General features: G+C 44.7%; 1 protein-coding gene and 1 long non-coding RNA gene across 14 annotated transcripts in view; one reads left to right on the forward strand and one right to left on the reverse strand.

Moving 5' to 3' along the window:
* The window catches only part of LOC118539852 (protein FAM124B), a 47,945-nt gene extending 39,147 nt beyond the window's left edge, over positions 1–8,798 (reverse strand). The window contains exons 1-2 of one of the 7 annotated variants that reach the window (XR_013447390.1): positions 8,381–8,528; positions 5,815–5,943 (exon numbers count right to left, since the gene is read on the reverse strand). The gene's annotated coding sequence lies outside the window, so the exon portion shown is untranslated. Of the gene's footprint in view, positions 1–5,814; positions 5,944–6,955; positions 7,291–7,318; positions 7,796–8,343; positions 8,529–8,706 lie in introns of those variants that run through there. The other 6 variants (XR_013447389.1, XR_013447387.1, XR_013447386.1 and 3 more) reach the window with 6 other exon arrangements.
* On the forward strand, positions 381–14,057 carry LOC144381660 (uncharacterized). 7 transcript variants are annotated; one of them, XR_013447396.1, is made up of 4 exons: positions 381–486; positions 9,048–9,148; positions 12,922–13,033; positions 13,878–14,057. It is a non-coding gene; the product is annotated as an uncharacterized LOC144381660 (long non-coding RNA). The 7 variants fall into 7 exon arrangements; XR_013447392.1 differs by lacking the exons at positions 381–486; positions 12,922–13,033 and adding exons at positions 7,407–7,530; positions 12,845–12,864 and having other exon boundaries at positions 9,048–9,139; XR_013447391.1 differs by lacking the exons at positions 381–486; positions 12,922–13,033 and adding exons at positions 7,781–8,348; positions 12,845–12,864 and having other exon boundaries at positions 9,048–9,139.
* Positions 14,058–15,632: the final 1,575 nt, after the last annotated feature.

Genomic DNA, 15,632 nt, shown 5'->3' on the forward strand with positions numbered 1-15,632 from the left:
TCTTCAGATCCCCTGTCCACCCTTCTCCACTCTGCCTGTGTCCTGAGACTGACCTCTTGTCCTTCAGCGTCTGGTTGTTCAGCCCGTGAGGGGATCTGAGCACTGCAGGACTGCAAGAGTAGGATATCAGTCCCCAGGCTCCTCCCTGCAGGGTCCTCGTAGGCTGGCCACCTGGGACGTTCAGGGCTCCTAGTCACGGCCCCTTCCTAGAGCCCGTCGCTGCCCTCTGCCCTCACCCCTTCAAGCCTCCTGCTTCCTTGCCCAGAGGTCCCGCACCATCCCTGTGGTTTCCTTAAGCCCTGCCCACACCTTTAAAAACACTCCCTTTCTTAATTTGACCTCCACTCACCCACTTTGAAGGCACCATCTGTTTCCTGATGATGAAGCCTTGACCGCTAGGCTCCGAGAACACCTGCAGCCTCGGGAGGCAGACACATGTGGGTTCTTCCCAGACCGTCACCGCCATTTACTACAGCGTGACCCTAGGTAAACAACTTAATCTCCTTAAAACTGTTTCTCACTCGGTGAGATGCAGATGACACCAGCACCCACTGCTGAAGGTTGCCATGAGGATAAACACGCACCCGAGAGGCTTCGCACAACGTAGCGTGCATAGTAAATGCTCAGAAAGAGCAGTTCTCTTCAGAAACAGCTGCACTCCAGCCTGGACCTAGTCCCCACCAGCACCACCGTCCTCTGCTACTCATCCTCATCCGTCCAACACTGCCAATCAGTTACCATCCCGCCATTGCCCCCTTCTGCCTGGGAACATGGACACGGTGGGCGGGGGGAGGGGGTGGTCCTCTGCTAACTTCTCAAAACTGATTTTCATCCTTGACCAGCCCTTCCGGTCACCTCTGAGGTCTTTCTTCCTTCCTCACAGTCCCCAGGAGCCACTGCCCCTCCGACGTGCTGGCTTCCTAATGGGTCAGACTCATTAACTTCAGACTCATTAAAACATTACCAGCACCCTGGAAGAGAAATGTCTAGAGTGCTCCAGACCCAGGTCTCCACAGGGTCCTGCTCAGGTCTCCGTCCTGTGTCCCTTTCTCTCTCTCCCTGAACACGTGGCTGGGGCCTGCTCACCCACACCATGGCTTCTCCTACTGCCTATATCATGATGAGTCCCAAATCCAGATTCCTGGTCCTGATCCATACATTCAGCCAAGTACCCTACTCTGATGCCGCACAAGCACCTCAAACACAGCATGTCAAACCTGTCCCCAGTCCCCTCCTCCCTGCCTCCTATCCTTGTTATGAGCACCTCACCCCTCAGTCAGACTCCCAAGCCAGCAGCCCTTCGCCCCATCCCCTGCATGTCCTACCAGTTGCCCAGTACTGAAGGATTTATTTCGCATTATCTTGTGAATCAGTCCTCTGATTGATTTCACTGCTGGTCTCTCCTCTGGTGAATTTCAAACACCTTCCCATCAGCTCCTCCCTCTACCATGCCACCAAAGCAAGCTTTCTGGGTCCATATTTGATCACATCGCTGACCACTACTAATAACAACTACTGTTTATTATGACGGGCTGGTCACTGTTCTAAATGCTCTACATAGCTTTAATCACTTAGGCATCCCAATAATGTGACAAGGTAGGCTCTGCAATTATCCTCATTTTCAGATGAGCAAAATGGAAATACAGAGGTCAAGTAACGTGTTGCAGGTGCACACGGCTAGTAAGAAAGAGCAGGTAGAACCTAGAGAGTCTTAACCAGCTTCTGGCCACTGTATTATTTGCCTCTGCTTCGCCTCTACCCTCTCCCACCTGTACCCGCTCTTCACTTTTCCTTCACAGAGACTTACACTCTTTCAGGGTTCCCACTGTCTACCCTGCAGGAGAGAGCCCCAACTCCTGGGCTTGGCCCCATGGGGCTGCACAAGCCCGTCCCTAACAGCCTCTGCACTGAGGCTGTTACTCTTCCCAAAGGGAAGGGCCCCCAGCAGCTTCCTCCTCAAGCTGCCCCCTTCCTGCCCCTTCACCTGTAAGGGCCATCTTAAACAACCTCCAACCCTCGCGTTGTACCTGGTGAATTCCCGAGCTCGCTTAGAGTTTCAGCCTTAGCATCTCTTCCCTGAGAAGCCTTCCCTGACCTCCCCAGGCTTATCCATGCCCACGTCCATATGACAGCACTTGGCACTTCCCTTACGCATCCGTCCCCAGGGGGCAGGGTCAGAGCTCTGTTCGTCTTTAGAACCCCAGTGCCTGACACCTGCTAGGTTTTTCAAACGTTGGTGAATACATAAATAAATGAAAAACAGATAGAGGAACTTTGAAGGGCAAGTGCAAAGAAAGCAACAGAGCTGCTTTCAAAACATCCATTATATATATGTATTGTTTTAACACAGAATTCTAACCTTTATAACTACAGACCATCTCTATTCATCATACTTCCTCATTACATCCTGAAGCTGGAAACTGCCCATGGAGTCTTTATTCTCTCAACCATCCTTGATTAGACAAATGATGTCATTAGGTTGGGAGAGGCTCCTTTATAAAATCAAAATCAAATAACTCTTCTTCCAAGTTAAGCTTTTTTCAATCAAATACAAATATCAGCCAGCCCTAGAACCACTTTCATAGTTTAAATGCAAAATCTTATCTTGCAGAGACCATTAAGAGTGTGACTGGGAACTGTGTGTGAGGGGTCAAAGGTCTAACAGAAATCAAAGTCCAAAAAAGAATATGTCTGGATGGACATGTCTGATTTCTACAAGAATAGTCCAATGAAACATCACATCCCCTATTGTTCAGGCCTTCCTCTTAGGAAGAACTGGGTCCCATGCTGACGTACACGATCCTTTACTAATTACTGATTTCCTCTTGAAGAGCCAGAAGAATCAAGAGTAACACTCTCCATGATTAAATAACAAAAGAGTTCCCCTTCATCTGGTTGAAAAAGTGGCTGTTTAAGTTTATGGTAAAAATCTCCACATAGGTAGCATTTTTTGAAAAGAGGGGTTGTCTTTAATTTTTTTGAGGAAGCAGAAAGTTATACTAAAACAATCAACCTTGGTCAGCAGTCACTTCGTTGGAACTCCATATCCAGCTTAGCCACTTGATCCTGCTACAGCAGCTCAGAAAACAAGGATCAGAAAGCTGACTCTGGGCCTAGAGGTTTTCCCTTGTGAGCCAAAAATTCAAATGTGTTTCATATGCTAGTTACAAAGGCGGTAAATTAAATTAATACATTTTCTAAGATCTCCCAACAGGAGCTGAAATGACTAGAGCTAAATATTCAGTTAACCAGAAAATCGCAAGCTCCAGGAGCCCACTGCTAAGCATTCCAGTGGCTCAAGACTTTCCAGATGCTTCTCAAAAATGAGAAATACTCTACAAAAATGAGAAAGGCATTAACTCTGTGAAATTTTTTTTTTGGATGATAGATCATCAACTGAATCCAGGTAGAAAAAAGGTAAATAGTTGGAATGGGGTATATTATTGAAAGGGTGAGAGATAAGAAGAAAAATAACTGGTGTTGTGAACATCACCATTTTTATGTGAGATGGATCTATGGACAGAGGGTCTTCGAAGGGCTTTCACGGAGAATCTTTGTGACATTCTCTTCTTTCCAGTGACCACCCCAGCCTGAACCACTTTACAGCAGAAAAGTGTGTAAGTCCTTTTCTCCTGAGCTCTTCGGTCTAAACTATCATCAGCTAATCCTTGAAAAGGAAAAATAACGATCTACAAAGATGGCCACCAACATTCCCCCCCCACCACCACCATGCACAGGCAGCCTCATCTCCCTCTCCTTGCATCTGGGCTGTCTCTGTGACTTGTTTTGCCCGACGGATGCTGCACAGGTTGGTATTATGTGACTTTCAAGCCTCTCCCTTAGGAGGCTTTGCAGCTTGCACATTTGCCCTTTTAGAAGCCAGCCGCCATGTACAGAAGGTCAGGCGAGGCTACTGAATGATGAGGCCAGAGAGAGAGAGAGAGAGAGAAACAGAGGGCGCCCACCCAAAGGGGAACCCAAGTCCCCTGGCCAACATCCCACACCGAGGCCCTAGACGAGTGAGTAAGGCCATCTTGGATTTTCCAGCCACAGGTGAGCGGCCCCAGCATCGTAAGAAGAGAGATTCCCGGCCAGTCACGGCCCTCCCAGCCACTCAGCTGAGGCCCCTAACATCACAGAGCAGAGAGATGCTGGCTGCTGAACCACACTTCAATCTCTAGCCCACAAGATCTGAACAAATACAATGATGATTAATTCCACTAAGTTTTGGAGTAGCCTGTTACCTAGAAAATAGGTGATTCATCCGTAAAGTGTGGCCGGTTCTGCGAAGGGCTCCCGCCTGCTCGTACCGGTGAGGTGCAGTGAATACGCGTGTTTCTGCGAGCGGGCAAGTGCTCAGCACTGTCCCAGCACCTGCGGGTCCCGAGCACTCCGTAGGAGTGGAGGCTGCTCCTGTCATTGTCAGAGACTGAGTGACTCACCAGTGATGCGGTAAAGGGAGATTGTTCTTGAAGAAGAGTTTGTTTCACACACCCTCTGAGGCCCTTTTCCTGGCCACCTATTCGGTGAGTCCTGAGACGAAGGTAATGTGAGCATGCCTCATGCTCCTGATCTGAGGGCACCCGGAGTAGAAAACAGCGAATGTCCTGGGAGATCACAGCCCCTTCTATGGAGGTATCTCCTAGAGACACCCGCTTGGAGAAGCAGCCCCAGACAGTTCTTCCAGAGTGACTCCCTCTCCTGCCACTTTTGAGGAGCAAAGCTCCTCTCCTGGCCTCACGGAGACTACATTGGACCAGTTGGGTATTCTTTCTAGGGAGGTGTAAATGGGCAACGCAGGGACAGACAGTGGATGTCAAGGAGACCCCAGAAAGAAGATGGATGGCCTTGGTGAGCAGCCATCATGGGAACAGAGCAAAAAGACCCCAAGTCCCCACAATGGCAGATAACACAAGATTCCTGCGGAAACCTGGTTCCTGGGTCTTTTTGTTCTCTGCCAGCGACCTTAATTCTTTTATGGTCCCCATGAAAGCTGCTGGGTTTCTGTGGGAGGTAACCAGGGGCCCTCATTTCCCTAATATCTTTGCCATAAAACCCCATTTTTGCAATAACCTTTTTTTTTGGCAATCAAAACTACATAAAGAGCACAAGCAGTGGTTGAGAGGGATAGTGCGTCGGTTACTCCCATCTCTTTCATCCAGACCAGCCGACTCCAAATGAATGTGCAGTCTAAGTCAAATCAGCATTTGCCCCGCAGAGATCTTCCAGACAAATCCCCTTAGGTGTCGAAAGAGGTGGCTGCCCCAAATCGCCCCCCACGCTGGAAATTCTGCCGCTGCCCCCGAAGACACACTGACTCCCTTTGGACCCCCGTCTTTCTTCCCCCAGCTTTTGCTCCTTGCATTACACCAAAATCCTGTCCAAGGCTTGAAGTTTCCTTCCCAGCCACCCGTTCCTTTCCCCCCTGCCCACTTTGGGCTTGGGAGCTGACTTTGATCCCCAGTGCAGACCCTTCCATCGGCCAGCTCTATGGGAGCAGTCTCCTAAATAGAGAAGTCACTGCTGTCACTCATAGCACAACCCTCTCCACGTGCCTCCCCCTCAGCCACCAAATCCTTGGAGATTTCACTCCAAAACAGCATCCACCCTATCACCGTTCACTTCGTTTTATGTGGAACTGGGATGCTTTGTAAAGAACATTTAGTCAAGGCAAGTCTTTACGAGTCTTTGCCTAAGAGGATTTGGTTATAAAATACCTAACGGGCTTCTTTATAATGGAAATGAAACCTTTGTAATGTAAATCCCGCCATCTGACCCCTGCAAGCAGAATGAGAGCAATATTAATTTACTTACTATTTAATTATTCTCTCTTCCCCTTCAACACCCCCTGGGAGGTGGGGTTTCCAGGGACTGGAAGAATATCCTCCGCTTCTTTCTAACATTCCAAAGCACTTTTGCATCCTAGGAAGGCTCGACGCTGACCTTGAGAATGACAAGAAAAATTGGGAAGCACTCTAAATCAAAACAGACTTCGCAGGAGCAGCTGTGGCTCTTGCCCAGTCCTGACTATGCCCCCTTCTCATTCTTTTGTTTGGGTTAGTTTACTATATGTTTGATGACGGAGTCGCCAGCTTGTTTACGCCGTGGTCTGTAAACTTTTCTATTGTTCTTCAATAGAACAAGTCAAAACTAAGAAAATGCCAATATATTAGTCTGTGTACTATTATCTTGAGGATAAAACAGGAAGTCTGGGACTAAACATAAGACATGGTAGTACTTATGAATTAGGGTCATTCATTTATTTTTTTATTATTATTTATTGGGTGCCTATTAAAGCCACAGCACGATTTCTACAAAAATAGTTTATTGTGATGAAGACTAATTTTAGTAACAATCCTATGTATTAATAGCACCCGCCAGGTGTGCATGGGCCCTGTGTCTCCTTTAATTCTCACACAATCCTATTTAGCAGACCAAAAGCAGAGGCTCTGTGAGGTCAATACTCTCCCTGCTTCCCACGCAGCTTGGAAAGGCATGATTAGGATTCAAAGTGGGGTTTTTTTTTAACCCCAACTGTCATGTTCTCCTGCAAGGCTGTAGCCCAGAGAAGAAAGAGTATCAATATCCTCAGTCTAGAAAATATTTTTGTATGTTTCAGTATTAAAGCCACAAACATTTCCGATCTTTAGCTTGTAAAGAACTACCCAAGCCATTGAAGCAATAATTCTTGAATTAGGTTTACCCCAAATTGCCTTTCTTCACTTCTGGGTTCAACTCTTGATGCTTTTGAGTACCCCCCCCTCCTTATTTCTCTTTTTCTTTTGCCCAATAATCTCCAGCTTCAGGCTGTGACATAATGACACTTCCGCATTATGTTTGCTTGTCAAGGGCCTGCTGCACTTGACATTCCCCAGCTCATTTGAACTTAATCGTTGTTGATTAGTGTCAAGATTCGAAGGATGAGCATTCCTCACTCCTACAGTTTACTTCTTACCCAAAAGTCATGGTGGGCATCGGGGGCCTCTACCTTCAGCCTGGATTCTCTGAAGTGTTACTCTGGGCAGCAAATGGCAAAGTCACCATTTGGTTTTTTCTTTTCATTGCCTCAGCATTACATAAGTAAGCTGTAGCAATGTGGCCTGGATAAAGAAAACCTGAACAAGCCCAGTCAGAAAGGGAAGGGGAGAAGCACCACCCTTGTACTGCAGTCACTCCAGAGGCAGGTTCTATTCCAGCCCGGGTGCTGCACCTGCCGCCACAGGCCCTTTGTTCAGATGCCTGAGGCCTTCACCCCAGCCACCCACCCTCGCTGCCTCTTTAACTTTTACTCTCCAAGAGAGCTGACATCACCACTCACCTTTTGGTACAAAGAGAGGAAAGAAGGAAAAAGCTTTTCAGAGAAAAGTCGTAACTGCAAGGGGAAAAAATAGGGATGGGCCAAAGAATGGCTTTGTACAAACTCCAGTCCAAAGAAGACGGATGGGGCTCAGGGACCCAGTTTGAGAACCACTTAGAGAACCTGGCGTCTAACTCTGCTGCTGGATCTTTTCATGACGGTTGTGCAGAGAGGTCAGGGCGGGGGCTGGGCTCTGTGTCCGCGTAAGGCGCAAAGTGGCCGCCTTGGGCGGTGAAAGACGGGGCAGGCTGGGGCGAGATGGGTATCAGGGGCGCCAAAGACAGGGCGTCGGGATTCAGAAACCAGAATAACATGGGCGGTGAGACAAAGCCCGAGATCCCGGATGCAGCGCCAGCGACAGAGAAGGACAAAGGCGCGGACGCGCCGGCATCCCGCACGCGGGGGGTCCAGTCGCCCCAGCCCGTCTCCAGCCCGCCTCTCCCGCGGACGCGCGTCCCGACGCCCCGACGCCCCGACGGGGAACTGGCGGCGCGGCGGGGGCGCTGCAAGGCGGGACCAGGTTCCGGCTGCCCGCCCCGGCCAGCTCCGGCCGTGCCCTCCGCGTCCCCGCCCGGGCCCCCGCACAGGACCGGCGGGGTGCGCCCCTAGGCCGGCTCCGCTGGGGCGGCGGCCGCGGTCGCTCGGCGCTGTCCTCGGCCCCTCGGGCCGTGCCGCCCGGTGCCCCCCGCACTGGCACCGCGCCGCCGCGCCGCGCCCAGGTCCCAGCGCCCGTTCGCGGTCACCTCCCGAGGCTGCCGAGACCCCGCCCCGAGCAAGACCGAGAGCCGGGGCCCCGCTGAGCCGAGGCCGCCTGGGCACCCGATTCACCCAGGCCCGGATCAGCCCGTGGCGAAGGGGCTCCATCTCGGAGGGCTTCCTGGAGGCGCGGAGCCCGAAGGGCGACACCAGCTCTCCGTCCATTTGGAGTTTAGCCTGTTCAGTAGGCCCGCTCTTCTCCTTTTTATAATGATGAATTTCTTACTAACCGCAGGTATCATCCCTTCCCCTCTCCTGCACAACAACCTGTGGCTCCTGGTAGCCGGCACAATTACCCCCGAAGCCCTCGGGTCCCGCTCCGGTGCCTGCCTTTCGGACTTCTTGTCCCCGCCTCCGCCGGCCGCGAGCGCGAGTACCGCAGGCTTCAGGGCGACCCCGCAGCCCGCGAGTAGCACGGGGAGTACCCGGCGTCGCTGCCCGCCTCGCTGCGAGCCCCCTCCCCTGAACTCTCCGGCAGTTCACCGCCTCCCCCCCCCCCCCCAAACACGAAAGCCAATGCCACATTAAAGAGCTCCAGTTTCGTTTTTTCCCTTTCTCCCCTTCCTCCCCGAGCCTCCGTAGCCGGTAAGGACATTGCGGCGGGCTAGCTTCAGGGCACACAGCACGAACTCTCAGAGCGCCGCAGGGACCCGCCCGAGTTGCACACTTGTTCTGGTGAGGCTGGGCTCCTTCCTCCTTCCCTCCTTAGAGTCTGTCCCGCAGATACCATCGTGTCAGGCTCCTCTTCCCACCCAGGTACTGGGCAGACACCAGCATTCCCATTGTTTTCCCTTAGCAGTTGAGGCAGGCTAGGGTTTTCCAAGAGAAAAATTATTCCAAAAAAGTTATTTTATTTTTTTAATCATGACAATATTAAAAAATCCATTTTAGAAGTTTCGGGTTTCAGGCCTTCCTTCCGTATGCTGTCTTGCAGGTTGGACCCAGAGATATCCCCTAAACCTTCGGCTGTTCTCGCCCTCATGCCGGCAATCTTTCCAGGAGGGGTTGGGTCTCAGTCAGAGCCCGGTAGGTGTGGTTCCTGAGATGATCTCAAGTCCAATGTGCACTGAATTGGAGAGAGCTAACTTTAGGGGTTACTTGTTTCATGAGGATAAGTCTTAGGTATGCTACACATATGAAAGGCACGGCCAGCCTCACTGGGGGTTATTAATTTTCTTAGAGTGACATCATGTGGTAAAGGGAGGACCACCCAGCTTGTCCTTCGAAGTGTTGATACATTTAAAGCAGATGCAAGAGAGGAGGATGGGAAGGGAGAACCCAAAGGCATTAATGAAGTTGGAATCATGGGATCCTAGCAGTTTCTGACTCTACTTCCCACCCAGTTCCAGAAGCCTCTGGTAAGGCTTCCTCCCACCCCCCAGCACTCCCTCTAGACCTGGAGGCTAGAGAATCTTACCCAGGGTTGGCTTTAAAAGAGATGAACGACTTACAACCTGAACAGAAAGGGAAGCCAGATCACTTAACGGTTGGGCTTTCACGAATAAGCCTTAAGAAACAAATTAGAGGTTCTATTATATGTGGAACACTCAAAAAGTTCACAAGTTTTTACAGAGTGTCCTCTCATGATACTCCCTTTAACTAAACAGCCGAAAGCAGCTTTTTCCAAAGTGTACTGTGCAGGAATTAGTAGGTGTTAGGTGAATAAAAGGGTTCCAATGGTCAAACAGATGTGGATTAAACAAATACTGGACTTAAAAAAATTAAACAGTTTACAGTGGCACTCCTTAGAGACGCTAATACACTATGCAGCCCTTTAAAGTCTTATGGGGGGACTGGACTTGGTTGTGGCAGCCAGCCCCCAAGGTGGTCCCCAGTGGTTCTTGCTTCCTGCTGTAATGGAGAAGTTAGACCCCTGGTGCAAGCATCTCTTGCATTAAATCAGGGCTGGCATGCAAAACCAAGAGAAAACTGCCCTGTGTGACTTCTGAGGCCAGGTCAAAAAAAGCATTCAAGTTTCTACTTTGGCCTCTTAGATATATATAATTCTGAATTTGGTTGGCTAGTATTTTAATTAGGATTTTTGCATCCAAATCATACATGTAATTTGCTTATGACTTTTTTTTCTTGTACTATCCTTATCCTGTCTTGCAACCAAGGTTATATTAGCCTCATAAAATTAGTTGGCTAGCTTCTCTCTGTTTCTCTGTCTCTGTCCCTCTCTTTCTGAAATAGTTTAAGATAGAATAAATGCTCCTTGAAAGTTTGGTAAGACTCCTCCCGCCTATGGAAAATCATCTGGCCTGGTGGGGTTTTTTTTGAAAGGGTAAAAGAGAGTGCCAGGAGAATCTTTTGATTACTAACTTAATTTCTGACATAGCTATTGGCTCATGTCTTCTTGGGTCAGTTTTTGAAATTTATATTTTTTTTAGAGAAGAAAATATTTTATCAAAGTTTTAAATGTTCACGTGTGGTTTTCAAAATTCCCAGTGAAACTACAGCTCTGTCCTTCTTTTTTTATTATTCCTAACAGTGTTTCTGTCTATGTGTGTGTATGCTTTTACTCTTTTATCATTTTCTATTGTCTTAATTTAGTGAAAAAACTAGGCTTTGATTTTGATATCATTTCTTTCTTTTATACCTTATTACTTTCTGCTCCTGTTCTTTAAAATTCCTGCCTTCTACTCTCTTTATATTTACTGTTCTTTTGCCAACTTCTTGAGATGAGGGCTTTACTCATTTGTTTTCAAAATTTCTTCTCCAAAACACACATTTAACATACGGCTACAAAATGTGTTCCTAATACCTGTTTTTGCAGCATCCTACCGATTTTGATACATAGCAAATTTATTATCATTCTGGTTTTAAATATGCTACAGTTTTCATTATGACCTATTTTTAAATTAATTCACAAATTATTCAGGAGAGCATTCTAGAGCTTCCAAATGTGAGTGCACATGATTTATTTGTACTTCTATTTATTACTTATTTATTTTTGCTATCTTTTATTTGTGAGCTCTCGTCTAATTTCAGTGTAGCCAGAGATTGAATGTGGACTGTGTTATATATTTTTAAAAAATTTGTTTAGACTTTACTACCTATTGTATTATCAATTGTTGAAGATATTTTTGAAGATAATCTGTTATATCAAACTTAATTTATTCTTTATTTCTACATCCTGACACTTAAAAAAAATGTAACCAATCAGTATCTTGTAGGAATGTGCTAAAATCCTCCAATATGATGATAGGTTTTTCCACTTTCCTTATTTCAATTAATTTTTGCCTCCTGGATTTCAAAGCTATTTTTAAGGTATATATAAGTACCATATATTCCTTTTATTACTGAGTTCTTTCCTTCTTTATCCATATAATTTGCCATAATTTATATTTTGTATGAAATTGATTACTGCCATTCCTGGGGTTATTTTTTTTTTAAGATTTAATTTTTAAGTAATCTCTACACCCATCATGGGGCTCGAACTTAAAACCCCAAATCAACGGTCTCATGATCCACCAACTGAGCCAGCCAGGCACCCCAGGGTTATTCTTTTTATTATTTGTATGGGTCAAGTTTTTCCACCTCTTTAGTTTTAGCTTATCTGGGTGGTTTTATTTTGTGCGTATATTCTATAAGACTATGACTAGATTTTTACGTTCTAATTTCATCATGTAATCTCTTATTTTTTACAGTGAATTTATTCCAGGTTCAAATTTTTGGATTATTGATTGATTTAAAATTACTTATCTCTTGGTTTTTGATTTTCTGTTCACTGTCCTTTGTCTTTGTTTCTTTTCTTCCCCCCTTTCCTGCATTCTCTTGAACCAGGAAAGCTTTCTATACTCGCCCCCCCTTAATGATTAGGAAAGTAGTGATGGTGTTTTCATTTTTTGACCGCTTATCTTTATTTTTTTTAACATACATATTAGACCATACATTTTTCTAAATAATCTGAAATGCTCAGTAATTGTTTTTTTTTCTGAAAAGCAACACCAAAAAAGCCTTTAGCACATTTTAACTGTCTTGGACATTTTCTCTTCAATTATTGTTATCTAGAATATTAATTTTTCATTTTTGAAACAAAACGAACAAAACTTAAGAATTTTTTTACAGTTAATAAACATTTGCTTACAATTTATCAATTTCCCTGCTTCCCCCATTTTTTGTATTCCATACTTTTCCTCTAGGCTCCTTTTTCTTCCTACTGAATGAAGTATATTCTGTAATAATTATTTCAGTGAGGGTCTTTGTGTGGTTTTCACTCTATTCATAGCATTGCATTTCTGATCCATTTCTGGTCCATGAAATAATGTATTTTGTTTTTGATCCATCTTAATGGTTTTTTTTTTTTTTTTTTTTTTATGGCCTGTCTTTGCTATGGGTTTGGAGCAAAGGGGATGAGTTAAGAGGTTAATTTATGGAGTTATCTTGACTAGAAATCAGTTAATGGCTACTGAGTTCCTGGTCTTCAGAGGGAAGGATCAAAGCAGTTCAAAGCAAGCAATTACAGGGCGCCTGGGTGGCTCAGTTGGTTAAGCGACTGCCTTCGGCTCAGGTCATGATCCCAGGGTCCTGGGATCGAGTCCCACATCGGGCTCCCTGCTCTGTGGGGAGCCTGCTTCTCCCTCTCCCACTCCCCCTGCTTGTGTTCCCTCTCTCGCTGTGTCTCTCTGTCAAATAAATAATAAAAAAAAAAAAAAAAGCAAGCAATTACAGCAAATTGACTGAAAAGAATTTTTTTCTTTTCTTTCTGTTTTTTGTTTTTTCTTATAGGCATATGCAAGTTTCAAAAGGTATTTGGCTTTTCTAACTTTTTTTTTTTTTTGGTTTAACTCATACTGATATTGGAGTGATAATGCTGTGTGCTGACCCCTGGTGGATTCAGCAAGTGCCTATTTACTACAATTTTTGGAGCTGGAATAGATCTTATTTCAGGAGTCACAAACTCAAACACCTTCAGAGGTCAGTCATGTTATATAAATGTATCAAGTAACCCTATATATGACGATAGATCATGGTGCCAAAATACAGTAAAACTGGAAAATTCAGGCTCCACCAAAGGCATATAAACTCAATTTTTAAAAAATGTTGGTAACACACACACATACACACACACACACACACTCACGAAAGAAACTCAGAGTGAGAGCTTGATTGGGCCAATCAGTATGGCCCAACCTTCCATATTTAAGTTAGCACAGGTTAAGCCTCTGTCTTGGGGGAAATCACATTAAAACTTGGTTTATAAATTAATAACAAATGCTCTTCCCATGCTCCACTCTTACTTCCCAAAAATGCAGCAAGTACTCAACAATGCTACAATGGGCTATTTATGTTAAATCAAGTTAGACATTTGTTGACAAGACCCAATGAGGAAGAATATTCCTCTTTAAGTGAATTTCATGTTCATTTCTGTGTTTAAGTAAAAACCATGTGTGCATATATTAGTTGAGACACTGTACAGAGAAACTTGTTATTTTAAAACATTAAATGTTATACAAATTTAAATTTTTCTGCTTTTTTATGCAGTCAACTTGAAGCTTAAGAATTTAAAATCAGAAACTAGTCTCAAGTTGCTACATTTTTAACTGGAGAGCATAATTAGAGAGAATAAGAGTGAATCATGTAAGAGTGGCAAGAGTTGTGATGTTCTAGAACCAAATACTTTATCCAAATACTTTGGAAAAATCCAAATTACATTTCTATAAAGAATATTTTGAAAAAAAAAGAATATTTTTTTTGATTAATTTTAATTCTATTGTTTTTTTCTTATTGATTTCAACTTACTTATCCAATTCTTTTCCAGGATCTGTCATGTACCTCCTCAAAACGTCAGTGGCTTCTTATCTACAATGTTAAATCACAGATTTTCAGCGCGCCAGGCCCCACCAGGATTCCCTCTGTCTTAACCACCATATTTCTGATATTCACTGTGCCATTCGAGAAAATCTGCCTGCTACTCTCATAAAGGGTTTCATATTCTCAACCTGAGCCTTCCCCATGCTTCATATGAGTGTGAAAAAAGGGAGTGCAAATCCCCTAGGGCAAATCCCCAGTTCAGTCCTCAGTGCCAGCCAAGATGGGGCTCTTGGTTCTGATCCTTGCCTCACACGCTCTTCCCTTGATATGCCATTGCTCTCTGTTGAGAGTCTCACTCACAGCCACTCAAGCTCCCAACAAAATTTTATGGCAGAATAAGAAATTTCACAAATAGTTTGGTGTGTGTGTGTGTGGTGTGTGTGTATATTTGTATAGTATATACTTATACACACACGTACAGACATAAAAATATACACATGCACATATACATACACATATATGCAAATACATGCAGATATTTTTGATGGCTTAAAATAATTGCCTAAGAGAAATTATTAAATGTAAAATAAAATACGCAAATTTTATACAGTGATTCAAAAGTATCTCCATTTTAAAAAAAAAGACATGGACATACAAACTCTAATATGTACAAATGCCAGACACCCATGGTGTTTTAAGAAGGTGGCTTCACATTTTTGTGTACAGTAGAAAACCTTGTGGCTATTGTTAAAAGTGAAAATCCCCAGCCCCACCCTGCAGAGATTCTGATTCGGTCATATGAGGAGAAGTCTAGGGAGCAGGGCTTTTTAGCAAGCATCACAGGTAATTCCGAGAAACTCTGAGAAACACTGCTGAAAGGAATATTCTTTCCCCAAATAAGACAACACCTTTCCTGTTTCTATATTTTTTAAATGATGTGCTTATTCCATAACCAAAATTATGAAAATATAAAACATAAATTTCAAAATCTTCAGTTTTACCAAGTTTTGGATTTTTTAAATATAATGTTTGCAATTTTTAAAATGCCACTTAAAATTCTCTTAAATAGGTTTTCATTTATAGCCTTGTCATTTATTAAAAGACCTAGCGGATTTTTTTCATTTATTTAATTACCAGAAATATTTTAGCCTGAATGCTAGAATCTCTTTCAAAAATATGCCAATAAGGAACATTTCTGAACTTATGAAAAAAGTTTACCATTCATTTTCCTTGGTATATTTATTTTTTTTAAGATTTTATTTATTTATTTGAGAGAGAGCACGTGTGTGCCTGAGAGAGCACAACTAGGGGAGGGGCACAGGGAGAGGGATAAGCAGACCTCCCATTGAGTGGGGAGCTGCACTAGGCCGGATCCCAGGACCCTGAGATCATGACTTGAAACAAAGGCAGACGCCTAACCGACTGAGCCACCCAGCCACCTCCTTGGTATATTTCCATTGGATTGAGAATAGGTAATGAGATACAGGAATTACCTGATTCTGGAATTCTCATTGGATATACCCCATGATACTTTGGAGGTCAATATTATATGGACTTTAGGGAAGACTACTTTTTTTCCTCAAACAATGGATGCCAGAATTTTGACACAAACTTTCTCTCCGTAGAGTATTTCCCAATCACAGAAGGCTCAGCAAGGCCGACCTTCTGTTGGAAAAGTAGAGAGAGATGGGATATCATGAATCACTTGAAGTCCACTGCACCACCTGGAGCCTACTGACTATGACTAAGACTACTATACACG

The sequence above is a fragment of the Halichoerus grypus genome, chromosome 4 (genome assembly GCF_964656455.1).
Source record: "Halichoerus grypus chromosome 4, mHalGry1.hap1.1, whole genome shotgun sequence".
NCBI classification, from domain to species: domain Eukaryota; kingdom Metazoa; phylum Chordata; class Mammalia; order Carnivora; family Phocidae; genus Halichoerus; species Halichoerus grypus.